The following is a 17,872-nucleotide window of genomic DNA, read 5'->3' on the forward strand; positions in this document are numbered from 1 at the left end:
AGATCAGCTCTCTGCTTGGCTCTATGAAACTATGGAGCAGGATGAGGTTTTTTTCACTGGTGTTTGGGTAGAGTAGGGTGAGTATTGTGGAAAAGGTTATCTGATGGTAGCCAAATCTTTTCCTGGTCTTTTGGCTAGGGAGAACAACATTTTCTTGCTCTTGGAGGGTTTTTTTTAATCCATGCCTGTTGGGCTGTTCCTGGTTGGAGGCTTCTTCAGCACCCTGTCCAGTATATATAAGAGGCAGCAGAAACATAGAGAATCCACTACTGTCTGGATCCTCAAATCCCATGGCCCATTCACAGTCTTCCTTCTTCCTTCCACATTCAGATTCTGCCTATGCTTTTTTGTTGTGTTATGTCCAGAGTTTTTTAGTGGTAAGAGGAAGAACCTGGGAGGAAGGGGGCTAATTCTATTTTGGCTGGAATTCAAGAGGCATTTTTTCATTTATTTTATTAAATCATAAATGTACAATAGCTTCCTAACTCTACATATGCACTTAAATTTTTAAAAAGGAAAACGTGATCCTGGCTAGTAGCTTTTCAACATTTTCAGAAAATTGTTTTAAAAGGTTTCACATGAAAGCTAAAATTTACACATTTAACACTACCAATGAAGGAATGTTTCTATACTCTTACAACAATTAGGGACTTCCCCAGTGGTCCAGTGGTAAAGAATCCACCTTCCAATGCAGGGGAGGCGGGTTTGATCCCTGTTGGAGAACTAAGATCCCACATCCTGCAACTAAGCCCATGCACCACATCTACAGAGACTGCATGCCACAACTACAGAGCCTACGTGCTCTGGAGCCTGCACACCACAACTAGAGAGAGAAAACCCTCATGCCACAACTAGAGAGAAGCCCGCGTGCCACAACTAAGACCTGATGCAGCAAAAAAAAGAATTAAAAAGTAAGAAACTATCTTAGGAGTGCTGAGACACCTTCAAGAAGGTGGAGGAATAAGACGTGGAGATTACATTACTCCCCACAAATACATCAAAAATACATCTACATGTGGAACAACTCCTACAGAACACCTACTGAATGCTGGCAGAAGACTTCAGACTTCCCAAAAGGCAAGAAAATCCCCACGTACCTGTGTAGGACAAGAGAAAACAGAATAAACAGAGATAATAGAATAGGGATAGGACCCGCACCTCTGGGAGGGAGCTGTGAAGGAGGAAAAGTTTCCACACACTATGGAGCCCCTTCACTGGCGGGGACGGGGGGTGGATGGCGGGGGGATGATTCGGAGCCACGGAGGAGAGTGCAGCAACAGGGCTGCAGAGGACAAAGCAGAGAGATTCCCGCACAGAGGATCGGTGCTGACCAGCACTCACCAACCTGAGACACTTGTCTGCTCACCCGCTGGGGTGGGTGGGGGCTGGGAACTGAGACTTGCACCTTAGAGGTCAGATTCCAAGGAGAGGACCGGATTGGCTGTGTGAAGATAGCCTGAAGGGGGCTAGACAGGAGGGAGTCCAGAAAAAAGTCTGGACCTGCCAGAGAGGCAAGAGACTATTGTTTTGGGGTGCGTGAGGAGAGGGGATTCCTGTTTGGTGTGCCCACAGAAGGCAGAGCACTGCCTAGGTGAACTCCAGAGATGGGCATGATCCAGGGACAACTTCCCTGGGAAAACATACGGAGCACCTCAGGCTGTTGCAATGTCATGCCAGCCTCTGCCACTGCAGGCTCACCCTGCATTCCAACTATGACTACCATACCCCTCCCTCTCCCCAGCCTGAGTGAGCAAGAGAGCCTCAATCAGCTGCTGCTTTAACCCCCTCCTGTCTGGGTGGGGAAAAGATGCCTGAGGGCAACTTACACTCAGAGGCAGGGCTAAAACCAAAGCTGAACCCCAGGAGCTGTGCAAAAAAGAAGAGAAAGGGAAATTTCTCCCAGCAGCCTCAGGAGCAGCAGATTAAATCCCCACAATCAACTTGATAAACCTTGCATCTGTGCAATACTTGAATAGACAACGAATGTTCCCAAAATTGAGGCAGTGGACTTTGGGAGCAACTGTAGACTTGGGGTTTGCTTTCTGCATCTGATCTGTTTTTGGTTTTATGTTTATCTTAGTTCAGTTTTTAGTGCTTGTTATCACTGCTGGGTTTGTTTATTGGTTTGGTTGCTCTCTTCCTTATTTAAAAAATTTATTATTATTATTATATTTTTCCCTTTTTCTCTTTTTGTGAGTGTGTATGTGTATGTTTCTTTGTGTGACTTTGTCTGTTTAGGTTTGCTTTTACCATTTGTCCTAGGGTTCTGTCTGGGTTTTTTTTGTTTGTTTGTTTGTTTTCTCTTTTTATGAGTGTGTGTGTGTGTTTCTTTGTGTGATTTTTGTCTGTTTAGCTTTGCTTTTACCATTTTGTTTGGGATTATATCTGTTCGGTTTTTTCTTTCTTTCTTTCTTTTCTTCTGAGCCATGTGGCTGGCAGGGTCTTTGTCCTCTGGCCAGGTGTCAGGCCTGAGCCTCTGAGGTGGGAGAGCCGAGTCCAGGACACTGGACCACCAGAGATCTCCTAGCCCCAAGTAATATCAATCAGTGAGAGCTTTTACAGAGATCTCTATCTCAACACTAAGACCCAGCTCCACCCAACAGCCAGCAAGCTCCAGTGCTGGATACCCCATGCCAAACAACTAGCAAGACAGGAACACAACTTCACCTATTAGCAGAGAGGCTGCTGGAAGTCATACTAAGTTCACAGACACCCCAAAACACACCACCGGATGCAGCCCTAACCACCAGAAGGACAACATTCAGCCCAACCCACCAGAGCACAGGCACCAGCCCCCTCCACCAGGAAGCCTACACAAGCCACTGAACAAACCTCACTCACTGGGGTAGACGCCAAAAAAAAAAAAAAAAAAGGGAACTACAAACTTACAGCCTGTGAAAAGGGGAACCAAACACAGCAAGTTAAACAAAATGAGAAGACAGAGAAATATGCAGCAGATGAAGGAGAAAGGTAAAAACCCACCAGACCAAACAAATGAAGAGGAAATAAGCAGTCTACCTAAAAAAGGATTCAGAGTAATGATAGTAAACATGATCAAAATCTCGGAAGTAGAATGGAGAAAATACAAGAAATGTTTAACAAGGATGTAGAAGAACTAAAGAGCAAACAAACAATGATGAACAACAGAATAAATGAAATTAAAAATTCTCTAGAAGGAATCAATAGCAGAATAACTGAGGCAGAAGAACGGATAAATGACCTGGAAGGTAAAATAGTGAAAATAACTGCCACAGAGCAGAATAAAGAAAAAAGAATGAAAAGAATTGAGGACAGCCTCAGAGACGTCTGGGACAACATTAAATGCACCAGCATTTGAATTATAGAGGTCCCAGAAGAAGAGAAAAAGAAAGGGACTGAGGAAATATTTGAAGAGATTATAGTTGAAAACTTTCCTAATATGGGAAAGGACATAGTCAATCAAGTCCAGGAAGCACAGAGAGTCCCATACAGGATAAATCCAAGGAGAAACATGCCAAGACACATATTAATCAAACTATCAAAAATTAAACACAAAGAAAAAATATTAAAAGCAGCAAGGGAAAAGCAACAAACAACATACAAGGGAATCCCCATAAGGTTAACAGCTGACCTATCAGCAGAAACTGCAAGCCAGAAGGGAGTGGCAGGCCATATTTAAAGTGATGAAAGGGAAAAACCTACAACCATGATTACTCTACCCAGCAAGGATCTCATTCAGATTCAATAGAGAAGTTAAAATATTTACAGACAAGCAAAAGTTAAGAGAATTCAACACCACCAAACCAGTTTTACAACAAATGCTAAAGGAACTTCTCTAAGCAAGAAACACAAGAGAAGGAAAAGACATACAAAAACAAAGCCAAAACAATTAAGAAAATGGTAATAGAACATACATATCGATAATTACCTTAAATGTAAATGGATTAAATGCTCCAATCAAAAGACACAGACTGGCTGAATGGATACAAAAACAAGACCTGTATATATGCTGTCTACAAGAGACCCACTTCAGACCTAGGGACACATACAGACTGAAAGTGAGGGGATGGAAAAAGATATTCATGCAAATGGAAATCCAAAGAAAGCTGGAGTAGCAATACTCATAACAGAAAAAGTAGCCTTTAAAATAAGGACTATAACAAGAGAAAAAGAAGGACACTACCTAATGATCATGGGATCAATCCAAGAAGAAGATATAACAATTGTAAATATGCACCCAACATAGGAGCACCTCAATACATAAGGCAAATGCTAAGAGCCATAAAAGGGGAAATCGACAGTAACACAATCATAGTAGGGGACTTTAACACCCCACTTTCACCAATGGACAGATCATCCAAAATGAAAATAAATAAGGAAACACAAGCTTTAAATGATACATTAGACCAGATGGACTTAACTGATATTTATAGGACATTCCATCCCAAAACAACAGAATACACTTTCCTCTCAAGTGCTCATGGAACATTGTCCACGATACACTGTATCTTGGGTCACAAGTCAAGCCTTGGTAAATTTAAGAAAATTGAAAATTTCTAACCACAATGCTATGAGACTAGATACCAATTACAGGAAAGAAAACTGTAAAAAAATACAACCACATAGAGGCTGAACAATATGTTACTAAATAACCAAGAGGTCAGTGAAGAAATCAAAGAGGAAGTCAAAAAATACCTAGAAATAAATGACAATGAAAACACGACAACCCAAAACCTATGGGATTCAGCAAAAGCAGTTCTAAGAGGGAAGTTTATAGCAATACAGTCCTACCTCAAGAACCAGAAATATCTCAAATAAACAACCTAACCTTCTACCTAAACCAATTAGAGCAAGAAGAAGAAAAAAACCCCAAAGTTAGCAGAAGGAAAGAAATCATAAGATCAGATCAGAAACAAATGAAAAAGAAATGAAGGAAACAATAGCAAAGATCAATAAAACTAAAATCTGGTTCTTTGAGAAGATAAACAAAATTGATAAACCATTAGCCAGACTCATCAAGAAAAAAAAGGGAGAAGACTCAAATCTACAGAATTAGAAATGGAAAAGGAGAAGTAACAACTGACACTGCAGAAATACAAAGGATCATGAGAGATTACTACGGGCAACACTATGCCAATAAAATGGGCAACCTGGAAGAAATGGACAAATTCTTAGAAAAGCACAACCTTCCAAGACCGAACCAGGCAGAAATAGAAAATTTGAACAGACCAATCACAAGCACTGAAATTGAGACTGTGATTAAAAACCTTCCAAAAAACAAAAGCCCAGGACCAGATGGCTTCACAGGTGAATTCTATCAAACGTTTAGAGAAGAGCTAACTATCCTTCTCAAACTCTTCCAAAATATAGCAGAGGGAGGAACACTACCAAACTCATTCTACAAAGCCACCATCACCCTGATATCAAAGCCAGACAAAGATGTCACAAAAAAGGAAAACCACAGGACAATAGCACTGATGACCATAGATGCAAAAATCCTCAACAAAATACTGGTGAACAAAATCTAACAACACATTAAAAAGATCATACACCATGATCAAGTGGGGTTTATCCCAGGAATGCAAGGATTATTCAATATATGCAAATCAGTCAATGTGATCCACCATATTAACAAATTGAAGAAGAAAAAACATATGATAATTTCAACACATGCAGAAAAAGCTTTTGACAAAACTCAACACCCATTTATGATAAAAACTCTCCAGAAAGTGGGCATAGAGGGAACCTACCTCAAATTAATAAAGGCCATATATGACAAACTCACAGCCAACATCATTGTCAATGGTGAAAAACTGAAACCATTTCCTCTAAGATCAGGAACAAGACAAGGTTGCCCACTCTCACCACCATTATTCAACATAGTTTTGCAAGTTTTAGCCACAGCAATCAGAGGAGAAAAAGAAATAAAAGGAATACAAATCAGAAAAAAGTAAAACTGTCACTGTTCGCAGATGACATGATATTATACATAGAGTATCCTAAAGATGCTATCAGAAAGCTACCAGAGCTAATCAATGAATCTGGTAATGTAGCAGGATACAAAATTAATGCACTGAAATCTCTTGCCTTCCTATACACTATCGATGAAAAATCTGAAAGAGAAATTAAGGAAACACTCCCATTTACCACTGCAACAAAAAGAATAAAATACCTAGGAATAAATCTAGCTAAGGAGACAAAAGACCTGTATGCGGAAAACTGTAAGACTCTGATGAAAGAAATCAGACGATACAAACAGATGGAGAGATATACCATGTTCTTGGATTGGAAGAATCAATATTGGAAAATGACTATACTACCCAAAGCAGTCTACAGATTCAATGCAATCCCTATCAACTACCAATGGCATTTTTCACAGAACTAGAACAAAATTTTTTACAATTTGTATGGAAACACAAAAGTCCCCGAATAGCCAAAGCAATCTGGAGAAAGAAAAATGGAGCTGGAAGAATCAGGCTTCCTGACTTCAAACTATACTACAAAGCTACAGTAATCAAGACAGTATGGTACTGGCACAAAAACAGAAATATAGATCAATGGGACAGGATAGAAAGCCCAGAGATAAACCCACGCACATATGGTCACCTTATCTTTGATAAAGGAGGCAAGAATATACAATGGAGAAAAGACAGCCTCTTCAATAAGTGGTGCTGGGAAAATGGGACAGCTACATGTAAAAGAATGAAATTAGAACATTCCCTCTAACATCATACACAAAAATAAACTCAAAGGGGATTAAATATCTAAATGTAAGGCCAGACACTATAAAACTCTAGGAGGAAAACATAGGCAGAACACTCTTTTACATAAATCACAGCAAGATCCTTTCTGACCCACCTCCTAGAGAAATGGAAATAAAAACAAAAATAAACAAATGGGACCTAATGAAACTTAAAAGCTTATGCACAGCAAAGGAAACCATAAATAAGACAAAAAGACAACCCGCAGAATGGGAGAAATTATTTGCAAATGAAGCAACTGACAAAGGGTTAATCTTCAAAATATACAAGCAGCTCATGCAGCTCAACATAAAAAAAAACAAACAACCCAATGCAAATATGGGCAGAAGACCTAAATAGACATTTCTCCAAAGAAGACATACAGATGGCCAACAAACACATGAAAGGATGCTCAACATCACTAGTCATTAGAGAAATGCAAATCAAAACCACAATGAGGTATCACCTCACATGGGTCAGAATGGCCATCATCAAAAAATCTACAAACAATAAATGCTGGAGAGGGTGTGGAGAAAAGGGAACTGTCCTGCACTGTTGGTGGGAATGTAAATTGATACAGCCACTATGGAGAACAGTATGGAGGTTCCTTAAAAAACTAAAAATAGAACTACCCTATGACCCAGCAATCCCACTACTGGGCACATACCCTGAGAAAACTGTAATTCAAAAAGAGACATGTACCACAATGTTCATTGCAGCACTATCTACAATAGCCAGGACATGGAAGCAACCTAACTGTCCATCGACAGATGAATGCATAAAGAAGATGTGGCACGTATACACAATGGAATATTACTTAGCTATAAAAAAGAAATGAAATTGAGTTATTTGTGAGAGGTGGATGGACCTAGAGTCTGTCATACAGAGTGAAGTAAGCCAGAAAGAGAAAAACAAATATTGTATGCTAACACATATATATGGAATCCAGAAAAAAAAAATGGTTCTGATGAATTTACGGCCAGAACCAGAATAATAACACAGACATAGAGAATGGACTTGAGGACACAGGGTGGGAAGGGTACGTTGGGACGAAGTGAGAGAGTAGCACTGACATATATACACTACCAAATATAAAACAGGTAGCTAGTGGGAAGCAGCTGCATAGCACAGGGAGACCAGCTTAGTGCTTTGTTACCACCTAGAGGGATGGGATAGGGAGGGTGGGAGGGAGGCGCAAGAGGGAGGGGATATGGGGATATATGTATACATACAGCTTATTCACTTTTTTATACAGCAGGAACTAACCCAACATTGTAAAGCTATTATACTCCAATAAAGATGTTTACGAAAAAACAAAAAGACACTATCTCAAAGGCATTTTTTTACAGTCCTTCCTTCATAGTAAGGTAATGCTATTAAATAATCCAGTCCATCCACAAATAGCTCCCCATATCTGCTGTAGTGTCTTCTACCATATCATTCTATATTTATGCATGTGTGAGATAATAAGTGTTCTAAACATTCTTATTTTGATAACCTGAACCTGTTGTTACTTCTGGGCTCTTGTCCTCTCCAAGTTACACAGTAAAGCCCATGGCAAATGGGAAGAAGTTCAGTGTTGGTTCCTGCCTCATATCCCTTACTGTGCCACTGCCTCTTGGACCATAGTTTGCTCCACCGTAAGTTTCTCTTATGTTCCTACTGCCACCAAAATTTGCACTCTTCATTGGACCATAGATATAAGGTTGCTAATTATAATTTGTAAAAACATTCTAATTTCCACTTCCATAATTTTTTCCTGCATAGTTGTCATAATCACCTCTGTAGCCTCCCCACTACCCACCTCCGGCTGCCAGATCCAGATCCTCCACTATTATATCTTCATCTTCCTCCTTCATAACCTGTGCTACTTCTAAAATTGCCACCTCCAGATCTTCCTCCGTACCCATTATAGCTATCCCCAAATCCATGTCCTCTTCCATATCCATTAGATCCTACTCTAAACTTGCCTCATGATCCTGGTCCCCAAATTCACTGCCTCTGCACGAATCCCTCAAAGTCTCCTCTGCCACTCCTAGAACTTTGGACTTCCTGTGTTTCTTGTCTAGATAAAGCCTTTCTTACTTCTGATCACTGATGGTATGGTATTGCTGCAGTACAGTTTAATCCACATGATCATGGTTATCAAAAGTAGTAAACCCAGAACTTCCCTTGTGGTTAAGTGGTTAAGACTCTGCCCTTTCAAAGCGGGGGATGTGGGTTCAATCCCTGATCAGGGATCCCATGTGCCTCACAGTGCAGCCAAAAAAAAAAAAAGTAATAAACCCAATGCTTCTTTTCTTTCCAGACTGCCAATGCCTCCTTTCTTTCCACACTGCCTATCAGTAATTATCTCAAATGACATCAACTTTTCCATAGTCCTTGCAGTAATCTCTAAGCTGATGTTCTTTGGTATCTTCTTTAGTTCCACCAACAAACAGCTTCTTCAGTTACATGAGTGCCAGGTTTTCCAGATTCCTCTCTGGCTATGGCATATTTTGGCTCAATCACTCTTCCATCAATTGAATGAGATTTTGCAGCCATGGCAGCATCAACCTTAGCTATGGATGAAAAAGTTACAAAACCAAATACTCTTGAGTTTTGCTTGCAGGATCTCTCATTACAGCAGTCTGTAAGTTTTCCCCATGGCTCATAGTAGTTCCTCAAGCTTTCTTCTGTGGTTTCAAAGCTTAAGCCACCAATAATGTTTACAGAAATGTCCCTTTTCTCTCTCAATAGCAGACTCAGTCACTTCAGCTGGATTTCAGCCCAGACAGATGAGAGAGATGTCCACCAATGAGCATGAGCATACTTGTCCTGACACTGTTGTCTTGAGGCATTCTTTTCTTGATGGTCTCTGCTTCAGTGTAATGCATGCAGAGGCTTTCCATACCACAAGATGGTTTTCAAAATCATTTATATTTCATGTTAGATCTCTGATTTCTCTTTTTATATTTGTTTTGTGAGCTAGCTTAATTTCCCCAAATAACTATTTTTTCTCAAACTTTCCAAACTGAAGCTTTCCATCTTTCTCAATTTTCCTCCCTCTCTCCCTTCCATTTTATTGACTTTCCCTTTAGCTCCATTCAGCTGACTTGCATTACTGTCACACTGATTATTATAGTTTTATATTAAAATGCTAATAATAGAGCAAACTGGGTTTTATTATTTATCACCATTTTCTGATAAATATCATCAATATAGTCATCCAGATATATATTAGAATTACTTTGTGGTGTTGAAATATATGCAAATGTTACTTTAAGTGAATTTTATTAAATTTACTGCTCATTTTATGGGAAACCTTGAATCTAGTTTCAAAAGTTTTTTATGTAAGAATATATATATTTCTGCATACACGATTCATGTAAAAATGAAAGTGACTTTTAAGATTTCTGAAACATATTTGACATACTTCTCCCCTAAATTTAGCATAAAGATTCTCTCAATCAGGCATTTAGGCCTAATTTTGCCCCTGTCATTGAGGCAAAATTCTTGTGAGAATTCTTTACTCCACACCATGTGAATTATGAAGGTTTCCACTCTGTCTGGCAGGAACAGGAACTATTCCTGGCCCTATGTGAGCTCACGGTATTTCTCTCTAATCTTTTTCAGTTTCTTTCCTGGGGGTTGCACATGTGCACATTGGTTGGCACTCAACTGACACTTGAGGAAGAGGACCCTCTACTTGGATTTCCCTTCTCTGTCCTGTGATCTGAAATTTCTCTCCATCCAGTGATGTTCAAAGTCTCATCTGGTTTCTTACCTATTTCTCAGGGTTCATTGCTCTTCATTGTCTTATGTCCAATGTCTTCAAACCTGTCATTTCATATATTTTGTTTTTTTTAAAGTTGATTTAGGCAAGAGGTTAAATCTGGTTCTCATTACTTCATTTTGAGTAAATAGGAAGTAATTTGAAAACACTTTCGTCAAATTCCTAGAAAAAGAGTATGTCTGTTTATTAATACTTTTTTATATAAATTTATTTTATTTATTTTGGCTGCATTGGGTCTTCGTTGCTGCACGCAGGCTTTCTCTAGTTGTGGCAAGCGGGAGATACTCTTCTTTGCTGTGCACGGGCTTCTCATTGTGGTGGCTTCTCTTGTTGCAGAGCACGGGCTCTGGGCACACGGGCTTCAGTAGCTGTGGCACGTGGGCTCAGTAGTTGTGGCACATGGGCCCTAGAGCACAGGTTCAGTAGTTGTGGCACACAGGCTTAGTTGCTCTGTGGCATGTGGGATCTTCCCAGACCAGGGTTCGAACTTGTGTCCCCTGCATTGGCAGACAGATTCTTAACCACTGCACCACCAGGGAAGCCCTGTTTATTAATACTTCGAAATGTTTCTAAGCTTCCTAGTCTGTTACATCTAATCAGCGATTTTTGTATTAGTAAAATAATTTTAATTTTAGTTATTGTAGCTTTAAATGTCTTCATGCTTAGTTTTTCCTCATTTTTTCTAATTATTGTTATTATTTTTAATAAACTTCAGAATATTTCCTCTTTAAAAAAGAAAAAATGCCAGGACCTTTGGCATATTTTAGAAGTTCATTCATTACGCGCTGTTATTTAAATATAAAAACACTAGGGTGAATCTGCAGTATGGAGGACAAGTACACATCCAGGTGACTAAAAACTAAGAGGACCCCACAAGTTAAAAAAGAAAGATTTTAGTGCTCATCTGAACCACCCTTCTAATGTACCTGAAAGTCACTTTACTAGACTTATCTAATTTTCCACAATTTCTCCCAGAGCCCAAGTGGCTGTAATTACGGATCTTCAGCGCGGGTTCCAACGGAGCAGAGGGGAGGCGTACTGGAGCTGAACAACCGGGTGCAGTGGGGAAATGTGCCCGCGCCCCGGCGCATTGTGGGGAATGTAGTCCCGCGCCCACCAGTGATCTGGCGAGCACGGCCTTGAGCTTCGGAGCCTTCTGGATAGAGCTGCGTCGCGCCCCGCGGCATTTTGGGTATTGTAGTCCCGCCCAGAGGTATTGTGGGTATCGCACTTCCGCTTCGCGCTGTGGTATTTCTGGACATTGTGACCATCTTTTAACGCTCGTGGTGAGCAAGCCAGCCTATGGCCGCTGACTCCTGGGGAAAGAGGGTTGGGAAAACTTGGCGAGGGCAGGCGGGGTTGGTCTGCCCTGTCCGCGGGTTCCTTGAGGTTTGATTGTTTTCCGGACGGGGTCGGACGCAGTCCGCCTGGTAGGGGTTGTGGGCTGGGGTCTCGGGTCTCGCGCTGTCCGGCGGTGCTGGGGAGCCAGCGTCCTGTCCCGGAGGGGTCTGGACTGGTGCAGGTGATTTGGGGGACATAAGTACCCCTCGCCCGGAGCAGACGTCTCCACTGCTGGGGCGCGCAGCTCGGGCATATTTCCTGTGTCTTAATTGGGGAGCGCGGCTTGGGCATCCTTTCTGGGTCTTAACTGGGGAGCGCGGCTGGGTGGTGCCAACCATGGTGATGGAGGCGCCGCTTGGCCCCGATGTCCCGGATTTTGGGGGAAGGACTGGCCTGGGGCAAACACTCAGACTTGCCTTGATTGGGGTGGGGAGGACGACTTGGGTCAGCGGCATCGGGGCCCGCAGGCTCCTGGGGGAGTTGGAAGGGCCTGGTGGGAGTCAGACATCCCCGGGTTTGCGTGGGGCGTCCTTGTGCCCAGATCTGCGACTCCAGAAGTTGTGTGGCTCCTCCGGCGCTGGGGCTCTTCCAGGAGCGTGGGGTGGAGCAAGTGGAGTGCAGCCCACGGGGCAGGGAAGAGAGGAGTGGGTGGTAAGACGTCCAGACTTAAGTTTTATTTTAAATTTTGCATTATGAAAACATTGTAAATATACACAGAAGTAGCCGTGAGTTCTCCTGGATTCATCGCGCAGATTCACCACTTATGAATGAGAGCCCTATCCTTCCTCCCGCAAATCTGCAACCTCAAGTGTGCGTCTCTTTGGGCATTGCCTTTCCCTCGGGGCCTATCCCAGGCCTGCTGTGGGAGCCCCGCCCTCCATAGGGAGAGTTCAAATCCAGGTCTGCCTCTTTCTCGTAGTCACTTTGAGCAAGGTACTGAACCTCCTGGGGCTGTTGGGAGTGTGGAAAGGGTAAAACGGGTGTCTGGTACATGCTAATATGACGTTCATTTCAATAACGTTCAATAACCCCCATAGGCACATAGAAGATTAATGTCATGCTGGATATCAGCATGACTTGAGAGAAGGCTTATTCTAAAACCCATACCTCAATTCTGTCCCTCGTATTGTCCTTCCCTTCCATACCTGGTTCTGATACCTTACTTTAGTGAAGTGCTCCCCAGCTGCACGCATGGGGGTTTCCAGCCCGCTGTCTGTGCTGGGAGAGAATCCTGAGGCCAGAACCACTTCTGCTGTACCAGGTTTGCCCTGGAGCACTCTGCTCCCTCACATCCAGAGGGGACTGCCCGTTAGGGAGGAGAGAACTCCTAGGGGCCTGGCAGCCCTGCCTGAGATGGGTACCACTTCCTTGTTGTGTTCTTGTCTTTAGTCATAATGGAGGGTGTGTCCTTGATATCTTATGCCAAAGTCATAATCCCTTTGGGGCACAGCTGCAGGTGGTTTCCCAGGAAGCCAGGCTTGTTCTTGAAGGGGCACATTCCTGTGCCCTCATTCAGGGCTTTCCATCTTCTCGGGAGTTGCTCCTGCATTGTCCTGCATTGTTTCTCTCCATATACATTCACACGGTTGTATTCTCAGGGCCTTAGAGTGCTGCCAAAACAACTATGGTGAAAAGTACTGTTTAGTTAGCGGTAGTCCTGTGTTGGCAGTGTGCTTTCTATTCACTGCCATATTTTATTTTCTCAGTCACCTTGCACATTAGGTAGTTGAATTCTTATTTTCTAGAGAGCGAAATGGTGTAGTAGAGGATTAAGTAACTTTTACTTTGGAGCTAGCTGATCTTCTTTAACTTTCAAAATTTTAATGAAAATTTAAAAGGAGCTGCTCTATTTTTCACGTTTGTCTCATACATCTAATGCTGATAAAGATAAAATATATGTTCATTTTCTCCTGATCATTGGTCTCAGCCCCTAATACTAATGGTGACATTAATGACACCAGCAGAAGGCTGGAATCAGACCAGTGTTTGAAGTCCGCATACCACCCACCCCTACCCCCACCCCCATAAAGATTTTTCTCCTTTCCTTTTTTGGGGGTATAGAAGGAGATGGAGTTATTACATTTAAAATTTATTATGAAAATTTTACAAATGCAGCCAAAAGTAGTGAGAATACTGAAAGAGCATCTTTGTACCCCTCACTCAGCTTCAGCAGTTGTTAACATTCTGCTCTTCTCTTTCTTTTAGTTTTCTCTGTTGTAGTATTTTACAACAAATCCCAGGTATTTTACCTGTGAATACGTCAGTGTGCATCGTTTTTGAATAAGGACTTTAAAGAAAACAACCTTTATACCAAATGGCGCACCCAACAAAATGAACCATAATTCCTTAATGTCATCTAATATTCAGCCCGTGTTCAGTTACCCCGTTTGTCTCAAAATGCCTTGCTACAGTTTACATCCTACTCTCTTAACCCAGTTAAGAGGCATGAACAGGGAAATATTTGGAATTCTGTCTTCTGATTCCCCCCTTCCCCTTTCTTTATACCCACTCTTGCTTTGCTGATCTTTGTTAATAGCAGGAGTCCACCTCTGGGCACTTACTCCTTGACCTCAGCGTTCTTCTTGCCTCCTTGTGTTTTACAGATTTTCCCACTAATCTGATGAGCTGTTAAATCCTGTCAATTCTTCTTCCCTTTCTCCTCTCCCCTCACCTTTGTGTTAGCTCAGCATAATTTGTCTTTCCCCATGTTCTAGTTTGTCTGTTAAAAAAGGAACCTCCCTTTGGGCTCTGAAGTTGGACTCTTAGGCTCCACCACCTGTTGACTCTGTGACCTTGGATATTGCCTCTGTTCTGTGTGCCTCCCTTTTTCTTATCTGTAAAATGGGGTTGATAGCAATGTCAGGGTTGTTGTGAGGTGGAAATGTGCCTGTGCTTCTGAAGTGGTTAGGATGCCTGGCGCACAGTGAGTGCTCAGGGAAAAGTGAATTGTGGTGATGATTATCATCAATTCTGAATTGCCCCCGCCCAACACACCTTTTCAGAATTATCCTTTACTCTTCACTCTGATTGGACTCTGTCTTACAGTCACATGGGAATATATTCTATTCCATGCAGTTGTATTCCTTCATGCCTTTTTTTAATTTTTTGAATTTTATTTATTTTTTTATACAGCAGGTTCTTAGTAGTTATCCATTTTAAACATATTAGTGTATATATGTCAATCCCAGTCTCCCAATTCATACCACCACCACCACCACCACCCCCGCCACTTTCCCCCCTTGGTGTCCATACGTTTGTTCTCTACATCTGTGTCTCAATTTCTGCCCTGCAAACTCGTTCATCTGTACCACTTTTCTAGGTTCCACATATATGTGTTAATATACGATATTTGTTTTTCTCTTTCTGACTTACTTCACTCTGTATGACAGTCTCTAGATCCATCCACGTCTCTACAAATGACTCAATTTCGTTCCTTTTTATGGCTGAGTAATATTCCATTGTATATATGTACCACAACTTCTTTATCCATTCGTCTGTCGATGGGCATTTAGGTTGCTTCCATGACCTGGCTATCGTAAATAGTGCTGCAATGAACATTGGGGTGCATGTGTCTTTTTGAATTATGGTTTTCTCTGGGTATATGCCAAGTAGTGGGATTGCTGGGTCATATGGTAATTCTATTTTTAGTTTTTTAAGGAACCTCCATACTGTTCTCCGTAGTGGCTGTATCAATTTACATTCCCATCAACAGTGCAGGAGGGTTCCCTTTTCTCCACACCCTCTCCAGCATTTGTTGTTTGTAGATTTTCTGATGATGCCCATTCTGACTGGTGTGAGGTGATACCTCACTGGAGTTTTGATTTGCATTTCTCTAATAAGAAGTGATGTTGAGCAGCTTTTCATGTGCTTCTTGGCCATCTGTATGTCTTCCTTGGAGAAATGTCTATTTAGGTCTTCTGCCCATTTTTGGATTGGGTTATTTGTTTTTTTAAATATCGAGCTGCATGAGCTGTTTATATGTTTTGGAGATTAATCCTTTGTCCGTTGATTCATTTGCAAATATTTTCTCCCATTCTGAGGGTTGTCTTTTTGTCTTGTTTGTAGTTTCTTTTGCTTTGCAAAAGCTTTTAAGTTTCATTAGGTCCCATTTGTTTATTTTTGTTTTTATTTCCATTACTCTAGGAGGTGGATCAAAAAATATCTTGCTGTGATTTATGTCAAAGAGTGTTCTTCCTATGTTTTCCTCTAAGAGTTTTATAGTGTCCAGTCTTACATTTAGGTCTTTAATCCATTTTGAGTTTATTTTTCTGTATGGTGTTAGGGAGTGTTCTAATTTCATTCTTTTACATGTAGCTGTCCAGTTTCCCCAGCACCACTTATTGAAGAGACTATCTTTTCTCCATTGTATATCCTTGCCTCTTTTTTCATAGATTAGTTGACAATAGGTGCGTGAGTTTATCTCTGCGCTTTCTATCCTGTTCCATTGATCTATATTTCTGTTTTTGTGCCAGTACCATATTGTCTTGATGACTGTAGCTTTGTAGTATAGTCTGAAGTCAGGGAGTCTGATTCCTCCAGCTCCATTTTCTTCCTTCAAGACTGCTTTGGCTATTCGGGGTCTTTTGTGTCTCCATACAAATTTTAAGATGATTTGTTCTAGTTCCGTAAAAAATGCCATTGGTAATTTGATAGGGATTGCATTGAATCTGTAGATTGCTTTTGGTAGTATAGTTATTTGCACAGTATTGATTCTTCCAATCCAAGATCATGGTATATCTCTCCATCTGTTGGTATCATCTTTAATTTCTTTCAACAGTGTCTTATAGTTTTCTGCATACAGGTCTTTTGTCTCCCTAGGTAGGTTTATTCCTAGGTATTTTATTCTTTTTGTTGCAATGGCAAATGGGAGTGTTTCCTTAATTTCTCCTTCAGATTTTTCATCATTAGTGTATAGGAATGCAAGAGATGTCTGTGCATTAATTTTGTATCCTGAAACTTTACCAAATTCATTGATGAGCTCTAGTAGTTTTCTGGTGGCATCTTTAGGATTCTCTATGTAGAGTATCATGTCATCTGCAAACAGTGACAGTTTTACTTCTTCTTTTCCAATTTGTATTCCTTTTATTTCTTTTTCTTCTCTGATTGCCGTGGCTAGGACTTCCTAAACTATGTTGAATAATAGGGGTGAGAGTGGGCATCCTTGTCTTGTTCCTGATCTTAGAGGAAATGCTTTCAGTTTTTCACCATTGAGAATGATGTTTGCTGTGGGTTTGTTGTATATGGCCTTTATTATGTTGAGGTAGGTTCCCTCTATGCCCACTTTCTGGAGAGTTTTTATCATAAATGGGTGTTGAATTTTGTCAAAAGCTTTTTCTGAATCTATTGAGATGATCATATGGTTTTTCTTCTTCAATTTGTTAATATGCTGTATCACATTGATTGATTTGCATATATTGAAGTATCCTTGCATCCCTGGGATAAATCCCACTTGATCATGGTGTATGATCCTTTTAATGTGTTGTTGGATTCTGCTTGCTAGTATTTTGTTGAGGATTTTTGCATCTATATTCGTCAGTGATATTGGTCTGTAATTTTCTTTTTTTGTAGTGTCTTTGTCTCATTTTGGTATCAGGGTGATGGTGGCCTCATAGGATGAGTTTGGGAATGTTCCTTCCTCTGCAATTTTTTTGGAAGAGTTTGAGAAGGATGGGTGTTAGCTCTTCTCTAAATGTTTGATAGAATTCACCTGTGAAGCCATCTGGTCCTTGGCTTTTGTTTGTTGGAAGATTTTTAATCACAGTTTCAATTTCATGACTTGTGATTGGTCTGTTCATATTTTCTCTTTCTTCCTGGTTCAGTCTTGGAAGGTTATACCTTTCTAAGAATTTGTCGATTTCTTCCAGGTTGTCCATTTTATTGGCATAGAGTTGCTTGTAGTCGTCTCTTCGGATGCTTTGTATTTCTGTGGTGTCTGTTGTAACTTCTCCTTTTTCATTTCTAATTTAATTGATTTGAGTCCTCTCCCTCTTTTTCTTGATGAGTCTGGCTAATGGTTTATCAATTTTGTTTATCTTCT

The 17,872-nt window shown here is 41.0% G+C and overlaps 1 protein-coding gene and 1 pseudogene across 1 annotated transcript in view; one reads left to right on the forward strand and one right to left on the reverse strand.

The window, feature by feature from the left end:
• Nucleotides 1–8,257: 8,257 nt before the first annotated feature.
• LOC118896973 lies at nucleotides 8,258–11,756 on the reverse strand (annotated as a pseudogene).
• Nucleotides 11,725–17,872, forward strand: part of ZNF169 (zinc finger protein 169) — a 44,575-nt gene continuing 38,427 nt past the window's right edge. The window contains exon 1 of the mRNA XM_036856261.1: nucleotides 11,725–11,780. The gene's annotated coding sequence lies outside the window, so the exon portion shown is untranslated. The remainder of the gene's footprint in view (nucleotides 11,781–17,872) is intronic.

The sequence above is a fragment of the Balaenoptera musculus genome, chromosome 6 (assembly GCF_009873245.2).
Source record: "Balaenoptera musculus isolate JJ_BM4_2016_0621 chromosome 6, mBalMus1.pri.v3, whole genome shotgun sequence".
NCBI lineage: Eukaryota > Metazoa > Chordata > Mammalia > Artiodactyla > Balaenopteridae > Balaenoptera > Balaenoptera musculus.